General features: G+C 43.7%; 3 pseudogenes; all 3 read left to right on the top strand.

Annotated features, from left to right (window-relative positions):
- Positions 1-2,146: 2,146 nt before the first annotated feature.
- On the top strand, positions 2,147-2,265 carry LOC143931395 (5S ribosomal RNA; annotated as a pseudogene).
- Positions 2,266-2,360: 95 nt separating this feature from the next.
- LOC143931524 (5S ribosomal RNA) lies at positions 2,361-2,480 on the top strand (annotated as a pseudogene).
- Positions 2,481-18,134: 15,654 nt separating this feature from the next.
- On the top strand, positions 18,135-18,253 carry LOC143932382 (5S ribosomal RNA; annotated as a pseudogene).
- Positions 18,254-19,152: the final 899 nt, after the last annotated feature.

Here is a 19,152-nt window from a genome sequence, read left to right as displayed (position 1 = left end):
AGGCCGGGCATGCCCAGAAAATGTGTCCCATGGTCCCCGTATCTGAATTGCACCTCCAACAAACATCCGGAATCGATCTATCGATTTTATTCAGAAGGTATGGGACTCTATACCAGCGTGAGACTATCTTGTATCCTGATTCTTGATATTGGTTTGCGATGGAAGCTTTATGTACTATTGTCAGGATCTTCCCTATCTGTTGTGGGGTAAATGTGATGCCAAAGTTCCTCTCCCATTTGTGGATAAATGGTGGGGTCGACTCCTCCTCCTGACTACTTAATTGGTTGTACAGGAGGGAGAGGGTGTGTCGCACAGGTTCCATTTTGTGACAGATGGATTCATAGGGCGTCAGGTCTCTAGGAGTGTAGGGGGCCCTTTGTATGGCCAGAAGAAAGTGACGAAGTTGATAAGCATTAAACAGGTCAAGCGGAGGGTCAGAAAGCTCGGCGACAGTTTGCGTGGTCGGGAGCCCTCCCGAGGGCCACACCTCTTCCAGGCGCTGTTTCCCCACCACTGTCAACTGTCGCAGTTTCTTGTTGGTAAATCCCGGTGGAAAGTCTGGATTACCTATAATCAGAGTCATTGGTGATGGCAGGGGAGCAATGTGTGTGCAGCGGAACAACCTCCGCACAACAGCCAACGTAGCTCCCACTACGGGGTGATCTCTGAGGTCTTTTGGTAGGGAGGACAGGAGCCACGGGGAGGTCAATAGGGGAATGGATCCATCCTCAATCTCCATCTCCACCCACTGCTTGTGTGGGCCATTACAATGCCAATCAACGACTCTCGCTAGCAGAGTCGCTCTGTTGTATTGTCTCAGATCTGGGAGACCCAGACCCCCCTTGTCCTTTGGTCTGGCAAGCAATTGCAAACGGGCTCTGGGCCGTTTGCGCGCCCAAATAAAGTCCCGGAGCAGCACCTGCAGTTGTCTGAAAAAAATTGGGGGTAGCCGGATCGGTAATGTCTGGAACAAGTATAAGATCAACGGGAGGGCCGTCATTTTGAATGCATTACAGCGCCCGAACCAGGTCAGTGTTAATGCATGCCAGTTTCCCAAATCAGATTTCAGTCTATTCAGGAGAGGGACAAAGTTAAGCGGGTACAATTGCGCCAAATCTGCTGCGATGTCAACGTCCAGGTAACGTATAGATTTTTCAACTCAGTAGAATGGAAAAGCGGAGCGTAGCCTCTTGGCCTCACCATCCGGGACGATATATTCAATACAGCCGACTTGGCGCAATTGATTTTATAGTTTGATAGGCTGCCGTATCGCCGGAGAGCCGCGAGTATATTGGGAAGCGAAATGTGTGGATTGGAGACGAAAAAAATTAGATCGTCAGCGTACGCCGCAATTTTGTGGTGTGCCGAGGGTTTGGATATGCCAGTAATATTCGGGTCATTCCGAACATGACACATAAGTGGTTCCAGTGTCAGAATAAAAATTAGGGGAGACAGAGGGCACCCCTGCCTCGTCCCATTAGTGATGGGGAAAGAGTCCGAGCACTCTGAAAGCACCCAATCTCGTCTGATCTTGGAGGCTAAGAAGAGTCAGGCTTGGTTAGTACCTGGATGGGAGACCACCTGGGAATACCAGTTATTGTAGGCTTCTTTTTATGTTGTTGGCGTTGATTAATTTTGTTTTTTTTCCGCTTGTTTCCCAAGGTGACCATCTTGGCATTTGTCAAGAGGGTTGAGAGTGCCCAAAGAGTTCGCTTACAGCAGCATTACCCTGAAAGAGCCCTATCTCTTCTCATCTCTGAGGCTACGAAGGGTTGGGCCTAGTTAGTCCCTGGATGGGAGATGGCTTTGGAATACCAGGTGCCGTAGTCTTCTTTTTATGTTGTTGACATTGACCTGTTTTTTTTTCGCTTGTTTCCCAAGGTGACTATCTTGGCATTTGTCAAGAGGGTTGAGAGTGCCCAAAGAGATTGCCTATGGGCACATAAGCCTGAAAGCGCCCGATCTCCTCTGATCTCAGAGGCTAAACAGGGTCTGGCTAGTCCTTGCTAGTACCTGGATTGGAGACCACCTGGGAATACTAGGTGCTGAAGGCTTCTTTTTATGTTGTTGGCGTTTTTTTTTTTTTTGTTTACCAAGGTGACCATCTTGGTGTTTGTCAAGAGGGTTGAGAGTGCCTGAAGAGCTCGCCTATGGCCACATAACCCTGAAAGCACCAGATCTCGTCTGATCTCAGAGACTAAACAGGGTCGGGCCTTGTTAATACCTGGATGGGAGACCACCTGGGAATACTAGGTGCTGTAGACTTCTTCTCATGTTGTTGGCGTTGACTTGATTTTTTTGTTTGTTTCCCAAGGTGACCATATTGGCGTTAGTCAAGGTTGAGAGTGCCTGAGGAAATCTCCTACGGCCACACCACCCTGAAAGAGCCCAATCTCATCTGATCTCAGAGGCTAAGCAGGGTTGGGACCAGTTTAGTACCTGGATGGGAGACCGCCTGGGATTTCCAGATGCCGTAGGCTTCTTTTTATGTTGTTGCCGTTGACCTATTTTTTTCCGCTTGTTTCCAAGGTGACCATCTTGGTGTTTGTCAAGAGAGTTGAGAGTGCCTGAAGATATTGGCTACAGCCACATCACCCTGAATCTGTTCCATCTCATCTGATCTTGGTGGCTAAGCAGGGTCGGGCCTGTTTAATGCCTGGATGGGAGACCGCCTGGGAATACCAGGTGTCGTAGGCTTCTTTTTTTTTTCAAATATAATTTTTTCTCCAAATAGGGGAAGACGGTCCCCCGAGTACATAATGCAACCGAGAAATACAGAGCAAAAAGCAGCTGAACAATACTTGATACAGGTATATTCGCAACTGTGAGTCTGCCTTCCATCAATCACAATGATTCGAGGCATGGATAAAGTACTGTACCAAGATCCAGGGTCACGCAAACCCCAGGTCCCTCCGGCATTATCCATCCAGAGGGGGGTGTGGGGCCGTCATTCCCAATTTTCCACTCTTTCCAAAAGAGAGAGGGGGTGGAGGGGGTGAGAGATAGGGGAGGAAGGCAGAAAAGAGAAGGGTTGGAAGATCAGAAAAGGAGAAGAGGGGACGAGACACGATGGCAGCCACTGTCCAAGGGGCCAGTCAAGGAAAGCTCAGAGCACTAAGGCGATAGCAGGCGACATCCTTCCAGCGAGAATATAAAGGTATTCCAGATGTCTCAGGTTTGTTTAAAAAATTCTTGTTTACCTTGTGATGTGAGGATCAAGTCCTCCATTTTTTTTAATGTCCTCTATTTTCCTAAGCCAGTGAGTAATGAAAGGGGGGGAACATTTTTTCCAATAGAGAGGGATGCAGGATTTCGCCGCATTTATCACATGCCGTAAAATTGATTTTTTGTACTTCTTAATGGGAATCTGTGAATGGTGCAAGAGAAAGAATGCAGCCTCTTCCTGGATGGAGAAGTTTGTGAATTTTTGTGTTATGCATCGGATCTCTGTCCAGAAGTCCACCAAGCTGGGGCAGGACCAAAAAATGTGCAGCAACGTGCCCTCTTCTTCTCCACACCTCCAGCATATGTTCGAGGAAGAGGGGAAACATTTCTGCAGCTTTGATGGTGTCAAATACCACCTGGTGAGAAGTTTAAAATTCGTCTCCTGTATCTTCGTGCACAGCGACATTTTGAGAGCCAAAGTGATAATGCGTTGTCTCTGTGCTGGAGAAAATTAGCAATTAAGGTCCTTTTCCCAGTTGGACAGACAGGTTAAGTGTGGGTAATCTGTTTGAGAGAGAATGTGGGCCAAAGGGCCTTCGCTCCTGCATAGAGTCTCAAACTCCGTCTGAGGGCGGGCGAACGTTTGAGGATTGGGGATGGAATGGAGAATATGATGTTGTTACGCCACTCTCCAAAAAGGCAGTCGGATCTGTTAGGGTTGAGAAAGAAGGCCATTTTCCATCAATGACGAATTTAGACGCATTGTCTAGGTTGGAATTTCTAAGTGGGTCCCAAGTTCAAAGGTTGGATGGCCACGTATAGGGAATAGGGGGGAAGTCAAAGACGTGAGTGTGTTTTGGGTAGCGATCAGGTGACTGACTTTCAACTAAACCCTTATAGTGGGATGTGACATAAATTCTGTGGGTAAATACTTATAGCACCACATGGCGCTTCTTAGCGGAATTCGGGAGTGAGCTTAGAAAGTTTGTTTCGATTCCAGTCCAATACACGCCCCAGATGGGAGGCCAGGTAGTAGCGTCGCAAGTCAGGGAGAACCAACCCTCCCTGTTGTTTAGACAATGTCAGCTGTGACCGCTTAAGTCTGGGATTTTTGTGGGCCCAGTTAAATTGAGTGAGCAAGGATTGAGCTTGCTTAAAAAACAGGACTGGAATCTGGATCGGGAGAGCTTGGAAAAGATAAGTAAATTTAGGGAATATGTTCATTTTAATGAGATTGCATCTCCTGAACCAGGAATGGAGGCCAGAATGCCACCCGTGAAGCAAACTGCAGATCTTAGTGACAAGGGGTGGGGGGAAGTTCAACATAAACGTACGCGCGATGTCTGGTGGAATGTAAGTACCTAAGTACTTAAGGGCTGTATGGGTCCATTTAAATCGAAAATTGGACTGCAAGTCTATTAACATTTGTGGGGGGACTGCAACCCCCATGGCCTTTGATTTCAAGAAGTATCCCGTATATCTGGAATTCCCGAAGGAGATTTGGCAAGGAAACTCTGGGATTCGTCATCGAGAACAGCATGTCATCCACGTAGGCAGATATCTTGCACTCAATAGTACCCATTTGGAGTCCCGTTATGTCTGAGTTTTGTCGAATTGTGGAGAGAAAGGGTTCCAATGACATTCCTAATGTCAAGGGGAGATGAGAGAACCCCATTCGCTTTGACTTGAGCTGACGGGCGTGAGTATATCTTACTTATCCATGCCAGCATCCGTTCACTCAGACCTATATGGCGAAGGACCGAGAACATTAATGTCCATTTGACCCGATCAAAAGCCTTCTCGGCATCAGTACTCATTAGAAGACAAGGGGTCCCAGATGACTTTGCTTTATGGATCAGGGCAAGCACCTTAATGGTGTTGTCCCTGGTGGGAATAAAACCTAACTGGTCAATATGTATAAGGGACTGCAAGTGATGTGCCAATCACGTGGCGAGGATTTTAGAGAATAGTTTTAGGACCGAATTTAGGAGGGAAATGGGTCTGTAGCTCCCACATAGGCCCTCCTTAGGTATCAACGCGATGTGGGCTCTAAGGGTATCCTCAGGAAAATCCCCATTCGAGCTCAGAGTATTAAATAAATTCACCAAGCGCGGGCCGAGAATAGGGAGGAAGGTCTTAAAGTATTGTGCGGTATATCCGTCAGGGCCCGGAGCCTTACCCACCTTCGGAGGTCCCACGGCCGTCTGGACTTCTTCCAGTGTGATCGGGTCCTCCAAGTACTCCCGTGATTCCGATGAGAGGGTTGGTAGACCAGAACCGGTTACATATCTGTCTATATTGTCCTGTCCAGACCCTGAATCGGGCAGGTTGTAGAGATCAGAGTAACATTTTTCAAAGACTTCGGCTATTTGGGTTGGGGTAGAGGCCCTCTGGCCATTCTCATCTATCAACTGTGGTATGTAAGAGCCAAATTTCAACTCCTTTACCGACCTGGCTAAGATTTTTCCGCATTTGTCCCCTGACTCCTACGTCAGTTTACGCCAAAACTGGAGTGCCGCTTTCGCTTTATAATGGAGTAGGTCAGCAATATGGGTACGGAGTCTCCCCAATTCAATCTCTAAGGTCCGTAAGGGGGTATGTTTATGTTTCGCTTCCACAGAGGCAAGTTCACGAAACAGATTAGCAAGCTGTTCCTTCCGTGTTCGTTTGATGCGCGCCCCGTGCCTGATAAGTACCCTGCGGAGTACTGACTTGTGAGCCTCCCAAATTATCCCCAGGTCACAGTCCTGCATTTAGTTTTCTTGGAAATAAAGGTCCAATTCCCTGGTCACATCTGCTAAAAACTTCCGGTATCTGGAGGAGGCTCTCATTAAGGTGCCAGAATAGAGACCTAGGTGAGGGGTTCCTAGAGAGGGTGTAGGTAAGGGCTACAGGAGCGTGGTCGGACCAAGTAATATGGCCGATGGAGGAAGAGCTCACCAAGTGCAGTTGGTCATGTGGAATCAAGAATAAGTCTATCCTCAAGTATGATTTGTGAGGGGAAGAGCAAAAAGAGTAGTCCCTTTCCCCAGAGTGTTGCAGACGCCAGACATCAACTAATTGGTCATTCAGTAAACACTTAGTAATCCGCTTTCTAGAGGAAATGAGGAGCGAGGAGCAAGAGGCAGAAGTGTCAACCGATGGCGAAAGGGGACATTAAAGTCCCCACCTAATATCAACTGGCCCTCCCGAAAGTCACATAATCTGTGCAGGGTAGTTCTGAGGAACGTGTCTTGGTGATCATTGGGAGCATACACAGTGGCAAATGTAAAAAGGTGCTCTCCAATGTGGCCCCTAAGAAAAAGATATCGGCCCCCAGGGTCCACCAGAGAATCCTGGAGAACCCAGGGAAGCCTGCTAGAGATCAGAATGGAGACTCCCTTGGTCTTAGAGGAGGGGTTAGTAGAGTGGTAGACCTTAGGGAAGGATCTCGACCATAGAAAGGGGAGGCTAGTATTTTTAAAATGTGTTTCTTGTATAAAGGCCACATCAGTACAGGAAGTCTTCAGTTCTCACAGGAGGATCCACTGTTTTTCAGGGGAGTTCAGTCCCTTAACGTTTAGAGAGGTGACCTTGACTGAGTCTGCCATCGCTCCTCAGGGAGGGGGAGGGGGACGTCAGAGAAAAGCAAAGAAAGTTGAACCAAGGTAGGTTTTGGGTAGGTAATGCATGGCGGGAACGAAGGGGGAGAAAGGAAGGGCAAATGGAAGGAAAGGTAAAGGGAAAAAGAGGCCGGGCACCTCAACCCCAGGGGGAGAGGGAAATTAAGGGTTGTCCGCACTCAACAGTACAGGAAGGGTATACTAAAACAGCACAATTATGCTATAGCGCTTACCAGATGTACACTGGGTTTAAAGTGCTGTCCTACTTGGGTTGGTGGGTAGACAGGTCGGAGAGGGAGCCCCCGAATCCTAGTCCCCCCAGTCCCGGCAGTGGTATATGTCAAGTCTGATACCGGTATGCAAATAAAAGACAATCAGTAACATCATAGAACCAAAAAACAATAGTATAACCAAAACAGAGGTAGAGCATATAACTGTCAGCACTGAGGGGTCTCCTCGGCTCGCCCTAAACGTAGGCATGCACGAGGGAGCCCGTCACAACAGAAAAGGCATCACAGAATGGGATCCACCACCCCCCGTCCCATACCCCTAAAGTACATGCAGTCCCCGAACAAATGCATTTCTCCCTTTGGCAGATTGTCCTCTCCTTACCCCCTCTCCCCCGTCCACGCCCCGGGGGGAAAAGGGGCAGGGAAGGGGGGGAAAGGGGGAGTGGAAGGGGGGAAAGGGGGAGGGAAAGGAGGGAAGGGAAGGGTGGGAAGGGGGGGAGGGAGGGGGGAAACAGGGGAGAGGGGACAAAAATGCGGAAATGTCAAGTCCTTTAGCGCACTCCCACCAGCAAACACCCGGACCTCATAAATTTCAGCTCCTCCCCTCCATGGTCACCACATCAAGATGAAAGAGGAGCAGCCCTGGTCGGTGCATGGAAAATCCGGCAGGCAAGGAGCTGGGGCCATCCAACGGGAGACTTCACCCGAGCAGCAGTCCTGGGGCCCGCCAATTAGTGTCTCTCCTGCATCGCCATCGGGGGCTGTGTAGAGCATCCAGAGGGAGGCTGGGACCGCCCAAACAGTAAGGGGTAAATCCTCCAGGGGGGTCCAGAGTCACCCTGGAGGGAAGCAGTGTCTCGTACCAATAGGCTCAATAAATAAGTCATCCAGGGTCCCCGAAAGCTGCAGAAGGCAATGTCGGCAAAGAGTAGGTGGGAGCCAGAGGGGGGGACGAGGGGCGCAACCAGGGGGAGGGGACACATATGCGGGAATGTCAGGCCCTTCCAGTACAGCGCACTAGGTATCACTCAGACCCCCCAAAGTGCAACTCCCCCATCTAAGGTCAAGACTCCAGAAGGGAAGATGAGCTGCCCTGGACTGTACATGAAAGAACTTGCTGGCAAGGGGTTGGGGCCATCATCCCTTCCTCCAATGGGAGATGCCACCGGCATGACAGCCCCGTGTCCTGTCAAGTGGTGCCCCTCTGACAATGTTGTTGTGGTATATGTGGAGCATCCAGGGAGAAGCAGGGACCACCCAAACAGTAAGGGGTAAAGCCTCCAAGGGGGACTGGTGTCAGACAGGAGGATAGCGGTGTCTTCTACAAGTTGGTTAATTAGACAAGTCATCCAGTGTGTTCCTGTGAGCAGCCGAAGGAAAGGTCGGTAAGGATTATGAATGGGTGGGGGCCAGGGAGTGCATAAAACTTCCACCAGATGACCGGGGCAGAGAGGGCAAGGGGATGAAAGTCAGATCTGGTAGGTGGGGGCGGGGGTGAGGAGTGTCCCTCATATTACTCACGTTGGCCATCCCTTGAAGCTGAGCGCTCTGCATACCCAGGACGTTCTTCTGTATAATCTAGCCTATCTGTATACATTAGCCTGTCTTTTGTACACATTAGCCTCTCTGTATAAACTAGCCGGTCCTCTGTATACACTAGTCCGTCTGTATACACTAGCAAGTCTGCATACTCCTGCCTCTCTCTCTGTATACCCTAGCCTCCATCTCTGCATACCCAGGACGTTCTTCTGTATAATCTAGCCTATCTGTATAAACTAGCCTGTCTTTTGTAAACTAGCCGGTCCTCTGTATACACTACTCCGTCTGTATACACTAGTGTATACAGATAGGCTAGATTATACAGAAGAACGTCCTGGGTATGCAGAGATGGAAGCTAGGGTATACAGAGAGAGAGGCTAGAGTATGCATACTTGCTAGTGTATACAGACGGACTAGTGTATACAGAAGACCGGCTAGTTTATATAGGGAGGCTAATGTCTGCAAAAGACAGGCTAGTGTATACAAATAGGCTAGATTATAGAGAAGAACATCTTGGGTATGCAGAGAGAGAGGCTGGGTTACACAGAGAGGCTGGTGTATGCAGACTTGCTAGTGTATACAGACGGACTAGTGTATACAGAGAGGCTTGGGTATACAGAGAGCTAATGTATAAAGAGCAGCTAGTGTATACAAAAGACATCCAAGGGTATACAGAGAGACTCGTGTATGCAGAAGACCGGCTAGTTTATACAGAGAGGCTAAAGTGTACACAACACAGGCTAGTGTATATAGATAGGCTAGATTATACAGAAGACCGTCCTGGGTATGCAGAGATGGAGGCTAGGGTATACAGAGAGAGAGACTGTGTTACACAGAGAGGCTAGAGTATGCAGACTTGCTAGTGTATACTGACGGACTAGTGTATACAGAGAGGCTAATGTGTACAAAAGACAGGCTAGTTTATACAGATAGGCTAGATTATACAGAAGAACGTCCTGGGTATGCAGAGATGGAGGCTAGGGTATACAGAGAGAAAGAGGCTGGGTACACAGAGAGGCAGGAGTATGCAGACTTGCTAGTGTATACAGAGGACCGGCTAGTTTATACAGAGAGGCTAATGTGTACAAAAGACAGGCTAGTGTATACAGATAGGCTAGATTATACAGAAGAACGTCCTGGGTATGCAGAGATGGAGGCTAGAGTATGCATACTTGCTAGTGTATACAGGCGGACTAGTATATACAGAAGACCGGTTAGTTTATACAGAGAGGCAAATGTGTACAAAAGACAGGCTAGTGTATACAGATAGGCTAGATTATACAGATAGGCTAGATTATACAGAAGAACGTCCTGGGTATGCAGAGATGGAGGCTAGAGTACGCATACTTGCTAGTGTATACAGATGGACTAGTGTATACAGAGGACCGGCTAGTTTATACACAGAGGCTAATGTGTACAAAAGGCTAGATTATAGAGAAGAACGTCCTGGGTATGCAGAGATGGAGGCTGGGTTACAAGCTTGCTAGTGTATAAAGACGGACTAGTGTATACAGTAGACCAGCTAGTTTATACAGGGAGGCTAATGTCTACAGAAGACCGGCTAGTGTATACACATAGGCTAGATTATAGAGAAGAACGTCCTGGGTATGCAGAGATGGAGGCTAAGGTATACAGAGAGAGAAGTTGGGTTACAAAGAGAGGCTAGTTTATGCAGACTTGCTAGTGTATACCGGTGGACTAGTGTATACAGAGAGGCTTGGGTATACAGAGAGCTAATGTATAAAGAGATGCTAGTGTATACAAAAGACAACCAAGAGTAGACAGTGAGGCTCGTGTATACAGAAGACCAGCTACAGAGAGGCTAATTTGTACAAAAGACAGGCTAGTTTATACAGATAGGCTAGATTATACAGAGGAAGGCCCTGGGTATGCAGAGATGGAGGCTAGGGAATGCAGAGAGAGGCTGTGTTACAACAGAGAGTGTATGCAGAAGACCGGCTATTATTTTTTACAGATAGGCTTGTGTATACAGAAGACAGTCTGGGGAATTCAGTGAGGCTAGTGTATGCAGAGAGGCTGGGACACCGAGACTATTGTAAAAAGAAGGCAGGCTAGTGTATATAGATTACGGGCACGTGTATACAGAAGACAGAGAGGCTAGTCTATATAGAGTGGCTGGTGTACACAGAGAGATTAATGCATACCTAAAAGCTAGCGTGTAAAGAAGACAGGACTTTATTTTTTGCTAATGCAACTACTTCTGAAACATGTAAAGTGCTTTTTTCATATTTTGGTGCTGTTAAAAAGTGGTGTGTTGTCAGTGGTGATATCAATGTGACAGTTAATGTGGAGAACTACAAATATACAAAATAGAGTAAAAGAGTGCTAAGTTTATTTTGTTAAGTCATTGACTGATAGACGTTAAGTTATTGGCCGTTATTGTTTTTTGCAGTATATGGTTTATTTTGATGTAAGATAGTTTTATTCTCTACTTATAGCTGAGTTTTAGACGACTTTATTATTAGCATTATTCGCATTATTCCTATTTATTATGCAGAGTGTAAGTATTGCAGTGAGACGATATTGCTTTTGAAAGATTTGTATTGTTATACATAGCATTGTTAGCAGACCAATAGGACAATTTACATGGCTTAATATTGCAGAGCGTAATTTATCAGGAAAGAGATCCAAAGCGTTAGTTGCAGTAGCTTCATAAAACTGAGAAATCGTTGCATTACTCTAAATCTAAAAGTTGTTCCGGTAGCACTGAAAAGACGATATTAGATGAGTGATCTACACATTTCGTTTACTATTGCAGAGAGATACCGGCTAAATGTTAATATGTGCTGCGTGTAAGGTAGAAATAAGATGGTTAAGTGTGAGATGGTTTACCAGGATTTAGAGATAGTAATCTGTTTATTCTAATAATAAATATAGCAAAATAACTCTAAAATTAATATTGAGACATTATATACAGGTCGGGTTTAAGTGGAAATACACGAAGTAACAGCAACGACGTGTGTAGATTTTTATCAATCAGGTTCATTACGTGTCTTTAATCATGTAGTGAATATACCCCAAATATAGAATAAGGATGAGAAAGGATAATAACTGGCAGAGGGTGACATGTCAAAAAGACAAACTGCATTAGAAATGTAAATATGAATTAGAGATGAAATGCCAATCCCCACGGCTACGTACTGCAAAGCAGCTAAATATTCAGCTAAATATTCTGCAATAGCAGAGATTAAGTATTGCAGTCGAAATGAGATCGGAAGCGTTAGTTGCAGTAGCTCCAAAATGACTGAGAAATCATTTCATTACTCTAAATGTAAAAGTTATCCCGGTAGGACTGAGTGGACTGATATTAGATAAGTGATCGTTGTAGTACAAATTCAGTTTCCTATAGCAGAGAGATACCAGCTAAATGTGAGAAGAGCAATGCAACTGTTCACGGTAGCATTGCATTACTCTTAATATGTGCAGCGTGTAAAGAAGCAATAAGATGGTTTTGTATTACCATAAAATTAGCAGTATACGTAATAAAGGTGAGTAGGTAACCTGTATTTAGACATAGCAAACTCTACAATCTAATTTAGCAAAATTAGAACGGATAATATTGAGACAGTGTATAAATTAAATTAAGTGGAAATACACAAAATGTCTAGCTTCCCTTTACAATTCCTCTTCAATAGAGCGTTGTAAAGTAATACCAAAGCAGAATGTCGGAATATCAATTAGATGAGATGATTGCTGTAATCATGAAATATCAGCAACGACGTGACTAGGTTTCTATCGTTTTTCAGGATCCTTACGTGTCTTTAAGGATATGTAAGTATAATAGTATAGTATGACATGGCGAAGAGACAAATTGCATTAGAGATGTGAGATAGACATGAAATGTCAATCCCCATTGGTTATGTACATGTAACCATTTATACAGTTAACGCGGCTACATACAGCAAAGTGTGAGCTAAGCAGCTAAATATTACTTAATATTGCAGAGATTAAGTATTGCAGTTGAAAAGAGATCGGAAGCGTTACTTGCAGTAGCTTTAAAATGACTGAGAAATAATTTAATTACTCTAAAAGTAAAAGTTTTCCCGGTAGCACTGAGTGGACTGATATTAGATGAGTGATCGTTGTGGTACAAACTCAGTTTCCTATAGAGAGAGATACCAGCTAAATGTGAGAAGAGCAATTAAACTGTTCCCATCGGTAGCATTGCATTACTCTTAATATGTGCAGTCTTCAAAGAAGCAATAAGATGGTTTTGTATTATCCTAAAATTAGCAGTATACGTAATAAAGGAGAGTAGGTAACCTGGATTTAGACATAGCAAACTCTATAATCTAATTGATCAAAATTAGAAAGGATAATATACAGGTCGAGTTTAAGTGGAAATACACAAAATATCTAGCTTACCTTTACATTGGTTAATAGAGCGTTGCAAAGTAATACCAAGGCAGAATGTCGGAATAGCAATTAGGTGAGATGATTGCTGTAATCATGAAATTTCAGCAACGACTAGGTTTCTATGGGATGAGAAAGTGTAATAACTGGCAAAGTATGAAATGGCAAAGAGACAAATTGCATTAGAGATGTGAGATGGACATGAAATGTCAATCCCCATTGGTTACTTACATGTAAACGCGGCTACATACAGCAAAGTGTGAGCTAAGCAGCTAAAGGGTATTTAAGAGTAAATTGATGTAGCTTGAAAATTCCAACGTGTAAATCGTTCAATTAATTTTGTTACGCACGAAGACGGCTTACACTGACTGTCTTCCGTTTCCAATATTTATCGGTATAATGTATCAGTAACCATGAACATTAATAGTGATAGACAGCTTACATTAGGATGTATGCATGAGGTGAATGTAAAATAGTTGCATTATGTGTTATTAATGTAATCAAACTGTATTGCTATGCTTTGCTACTGCAACCACTTCTCAATCAAGTAAACCGTCCCACTGCTTTTCTCACATTTTGCTGCTGTTAAAAATGTGTTGCAAGTGTTATGTGTTACAAATGGTTATCAGTGTGACAGTTAATGTGGAGAAGAAGTAATACACAAAATAGAGTCAGAAAGAGAATCCTATTGCATAGAGGTAGCGAGAGATGGTTGCATTACTCTTAATGTGTAGTGTGTAAAAGGTTTTAAAAAGATGGTTTTGTGTGACTTTTGCTTTAACGTAAAATTAGCTGTAGACATTATAACTTATTACAATGATTTAGATTTATCTCTATAAAATAATAATAATAAGTATAGAAAAACAAATTAGGAAAATATTGAGGCAGTATATATAGGTCGAGATATAGTGAATACAAAAAAGGGATCAAGGGATAGTTGCAAAGTCAAGGGATAGTTGCAAAGGTACATTATTTAAGAGTAAATTGACGTAGCTTGCAAATTCCAACGTGTAAATCGTTCCATTAATTTTGTTACGCTTGAAGACGGCTTACGCTGACTTTTTTCCGTTTCCACTGGAAAGAGAATCCTATTGCATAGAGGTAGCGAGCGATGGTTGCATTACTCTTAATGTGTAAAGGTTTTAAAAAGATGGTTTTGTGTGAATTTTGCTTAAACGTAAAATCAGCTGTAGACATTATAACTATGGTTAGGTTTACAATGATTTAGAGATAGTAATCTCTATAATATAATAATAATAAGTATAGCAAAACAAATTAGGAAAATATTGAGGCAGTATATATAGGTCGAGATAAGGTGAATACACAAAAGGGATCAAGAAATAGTTGCAAAGTAATAGCCTCATTAAGGCAGAATGTCGGAATAGCAATGAGATTCGATGGTTGAAAAATAAAACGAAATATGAGAACGGCTAAAATACAGAACAACATTACATAATTTAAGAGTACAGTAGAATATAGTATAAATTATTTAAGAATAAATAGACTTAGAATGAAAAAAAATCTAATTTTAAATCGTTGAGTAAATCGTTGAGTAAATCGTAATTTTATCAGCTAAATTAACGCTGAGATTATGATTAATTTCACATTTCCATTACGCGGTCCTTTTCCACTGGTGTAGTCATAATGTAATATCAGTAATTGCTATCAGTAAATGTTAAAATTGTAAGACGCTTCATGGTTATGTGGAATTGATATGGATTTAAAAGCGGTACATTAATTTTCTGAAGCATATGGCAGAAAGACGGCTTACACTGCTTTTCGCACATTTTGCTGCGGTAAAAAGAAATGTTTTGTAAAGGTGGAGAAAAAGAAGTAATACAGAAAATAGAGTCAAACAGTGGAAACGTTTATGTGTCTGGTTGAGCATTTAAACTGTTTTATTAAGATGTAAGACTAGTTTTATTCTCTACATATAGGCTTTTCAGAGAGTTGTATAATATAGGCGACCAATAGGACATTTAAATGGCTTAATATTGTAGGGAGGAAGTATCGCTGTTCAAAGGTAAGAGATTGAAAGCTTAGCTTGAAAATGGCCGAGAAATAGTTGCGTTAGTCTAAATTTAAAGGATATGCCGGTACCAATGAGAAAGCTTATATTAGACTAGTTGATCTTTGCATTACACAAACCTATTATTATTATTATTATTATTATTATTATTATTATTGAGATCATAGTGCAGAGAGATACTCAGTTAATGTCAGAGATACTCGGTTAATGTCAGAAAAGCAATAAAACTGTTTACATCGTTAGCGAGCGATAGTTACAGTACTCTTAGTTTTGTGAACATTTTGCATTACCGTACAATTAGCGGTAGAGCGCATCGAAGTGAATAGATTTAACCGGATTTTGAGATAGTACTCTCTATTTCTAATACGAAATAAAGAAAAATAAGTCAGGATGGTGTGTCAGGACTGTCACATACTCAATGTTTTGCATATTTGTAATTCTCCACATCAACTGTCACATTGAACAGTTGATGTGGAGAATTACAAATATGCAAAATAGAGCAAAAGAGTACATGGTTTATTTATGATAGTTTTATTGCATGCTTGATGTGGATGATTAAAATCGTGTAGTGAGTATAATCTATATTTAGCATAAGAATGAAAAGGCATAACATGGCAATGAGACAAACTCCATTAGAGATGTGAGCTAGATGAAATGATGAAATGTCTCTGTATAGCCCAGATTGTCTTCTGTTATCACTTAGCCTACCCTCTAAATTCACTAGCCTCTCTATATACACCAGCATGTTTACACTAGCCTATCTTCTGCATACAATAGCCTGTCTTCGATATACACTAGCCTATGTTCTGAATACACTAGCCCGTCTTCTGTCTTCTGTATGCCCTAGCCTGTCTTCTGTATACATTAGTCTCTCTGTATAAACTAACATCTCTGTATACCCCAAGCATGTCTTCTGTAAAAACTTGTCTCTCTTTATAGCCTGTCTAGCCTTTCTTCTGTACACACTAGCTTCACTGTATACACTAGCCTCTCTGTATAATCTAGCCTCTCTATATACCCTAGATAGTGTTCTGCATACACCAGCCTCTCCGTAGAAGCCTGCCTTTATTCTGTATTCACTAGCCTTTCTTCTGTATGCTGTAATCTTCTATATATACTAGCTTCTCTGTACACCCTTGCATCTCTGTAATACACTAAACCCTCTGTATACCACAGCCTGTCTTCTGTATACGCTAGAATGTAAAAACTAGCTAGAATACACCAGCCTGTCTTCTGTACCCACTAGAATCTCTGTAGTCTCTCTATATGCACTGTCCTATCTGTATACACTCGTCTCTCTATACACTAACCTCTCTATATACACTAACATCTTTGTATATACTAGCTTCTCTTTAAACTAGCCTCTCTGTGTACCCCAGCCTCATTGTTTACCCTAGCATCTCTGTATACTCAAGCCTATCTGCATACACGAGTCTGTATTCTGTATTCACTAGCCTTTCTTCTGTCTTCTATATATATACTAGCTTCTCTGTACACCCTTGCATCTCTGTAAACATTGTCTGAACTAGCCACTATTATGTATACACTCACCGACTGTATACACTAGACTCTCTGAATACACTAAACCCTCAGTATACCACAGCCTGTCTTCTGTATACACTAGACTGTAAAAACTAGCTAGAATACACCAGCCTTTCTTCTTTACCCACTAGACTCTCTGTATGCACTACCCAGTCTTCTGTATACACTGTCAGCTTTGATGTATACCCAAGCCTGTCTTCTGTATACACTAGTTTCTCTATATGCACTTTCCTTTCTGTATACTCTCGACCCTCTCTATACATTAACCTCTCTATATACACTAACATCTTTGTATATACTAGCCTCTCTTTAAATTAGCCTCTCTGTGTACCCCAGCCTCACTGTTTACTCTAGCATCTCTGTATACTCAAGCCTATCTACATACACGAGTCTGTATTCTGTATTCACTAGCCTTTCTTCTGTATGCTATAGTCTTCTATATATACCAGCTTCTCTGTACACCCTTGCATCTCTGTAAACACTGTGTAAACTAGCCAGTCTTATGTATACACTCGCCGACTGTATACACTAGACTCTCTGAATACACTAAACTCTCTGTATACCACAGCCTGTCTTCTGTATACACTAGACTGTAAAATCTAGCTGGAATACACCAGCCTGTCTTCTGTACCCACTAGACTCTCTGTATACACTACCCAGTCTTCTGTATAGAATGTCAGCTTTGATGTATACCCAAGCCTGTCTTCTGTATACACTAGCTTCTCTATATGCACTGTCTTTTCTGTATACACTCGACTCTCTCTATACACTAACCTCTCTATATACACTAACATCTTTGTATATACTAGCCTCTCTTTAAACTAGCCTCTCTGTGTACCCCAGCCTCACTGTTTACTCTAGCATCTCTGTATACTCAAGCCTATCTACATACTTCTTCTGTATGCTGTAGTCTTCTATATATACCAGCTTCTCTGTACACCCTAGCACTGTAACAGTGCTAGGTTCCTGTATTACAGAAACAGAACACCAGCAATAAGGTGTATACTGTGCAGGAGGCACACAACACCCACTCTAACTTCTGCACTGCAGATGCATGTATTGCAGAAATTGAACACCAGTAATAAAGGGTAGCTTCAGGTGAATCTCAGAGGCTAAGCAGGGTCCGGCCTGGATAGTACCTAATTACAGGTGCCATAGGAATCTTTTTATATTGTTGGCTTTGACTTGTTTTTCTTTCGCTTGTTTCCCAAGGTGACCATTTTAGCATCAGTCAAGAGTTTTGAGTATGTCCCGAAGCATTCGCCTGAGGTCACATCACCCTGAAAGCGCCCAATCTCAAAGGCTAAGCAGGGTCTGGGTCAGATGGGAGACCGCCAGGGTCTATGTTGTTGGCGTTGACCTGTTTTTTTTCACTTGTTTCTCAAGATGACCATCTTGGTATTTGTCAAGAGGGTTGAGAGTGTCTAAATAGAACACCTATGGCCACATTACCCTGAAAGCGCACAATCTCATCTGATCTCGGAGGCCTAGCAGTGTACGGCCTGGTTAATACCTGTATGGGAGTCCATCTGTGAATACCAGGTGCCGTAGGCTTCTTTTTATGTTGTTGGCATTTACCTGTTTATTTTCGCTTGTTTCCCAAGGTGTCCAGCTTGGCGTTTAACAAGAGCGTTAAGAGTGCCCAAATAGATCACCTATGGCCCCATCACCCTGAAAGCGCCCAATCTCATCTGATCTCAGAGGCTAAACAGTGTCGGGCCTGGTTAGTACCTGGATGGGAGACCGCCTGGGAATACCAGGTGCCATAGGCTTCTTTTTATGTTGTTTGCTTTGACCTGTTTTTTTCGCTTGTTTCTCAAGGCGACCATCTTGGAGTTTGTCAAGAGGGTTGGGCGTGTCTTGAAGAGAACGCTTACGGCCACATCACCCTGAAAGCACCCGATCTCGTCTGATTTCAGAGGCTAAGCAGCGATGGGAGACAGCCTGTGAATACCAGGTGCCGTAGGCGTTGACCTGTTTTTTTTCCCTTGTTTCCCAAGGTGACCATCTTGGCATTTGTCAAGAGGGTTGAGAGTGCACAAAGAAATTGAAATCGCCTACGGGCACAACACCCTGAAAGCGCCCAATCTCGTTTGGTCTCAGAGGCTAAGCAGGGTTGGGCCTGGTTTGTACCTGGATGGGAGACCGCCTGGGTTTTCCAGATGCCGCAGGCTTCTTTTTATGTTGTTGGCGTTGACTTGTTTTATTTGTTTGTTTCCCAAGGTAACCATCTTGCCGTTTGTCAAGAGGGTTGAGCATGCCTTTGATCTCAGAGGCTAAGCAGGGTTGGGACCTGGTTAGTACCTGGATGGGAGACCACCTGGGGGGAATGCCACCCAGGGCAGACATGGCCTACTCACCTCCCGAATGTAGTCTCGAGTACCAGTAAAATACCTCTAGGGCCTCCATGTAACACTAAATGCCTCTTCAGTGTTGTGAAGGGTGGCGGTCAATTCTTCCTTCCGGAGAATATGATTGACTTGGAATACCACAGCACCTTGAATGGGGGCTGAGGCTGCCTCCACAGTGCGGGAATGCAGGCCCGGGCGGCGTTCAGGAGTTGCATCGTGAGGGTTTTTTTTATTTTCGAACAGGCTGTTCGGTCAAGTGTAGAAGGCATGCTGCTGGGAACCCAAAAGTTCCTCAAGGCCGGGCTTGCCCAGAAAAGGTG

This window comes from Lithobates pipiens, unplaced genomic scaffold (assembly GCF_037356315.1).
Source record: "Lithobates pipiens isolate NorthernLeopardFrog02 unplaced genomic scaffold, aLitPip1_a1.2 Scaffold_25, whole genome shotgun sequence".
NCBI lineage: Eukaryota > Metazoa > Chordata > Amphibia > Anura > Ranidae > Lithobates > Lithobates pipiens.
This window is presented reverse-complemented; position numbering and strand designations above follow the sequence as displayed.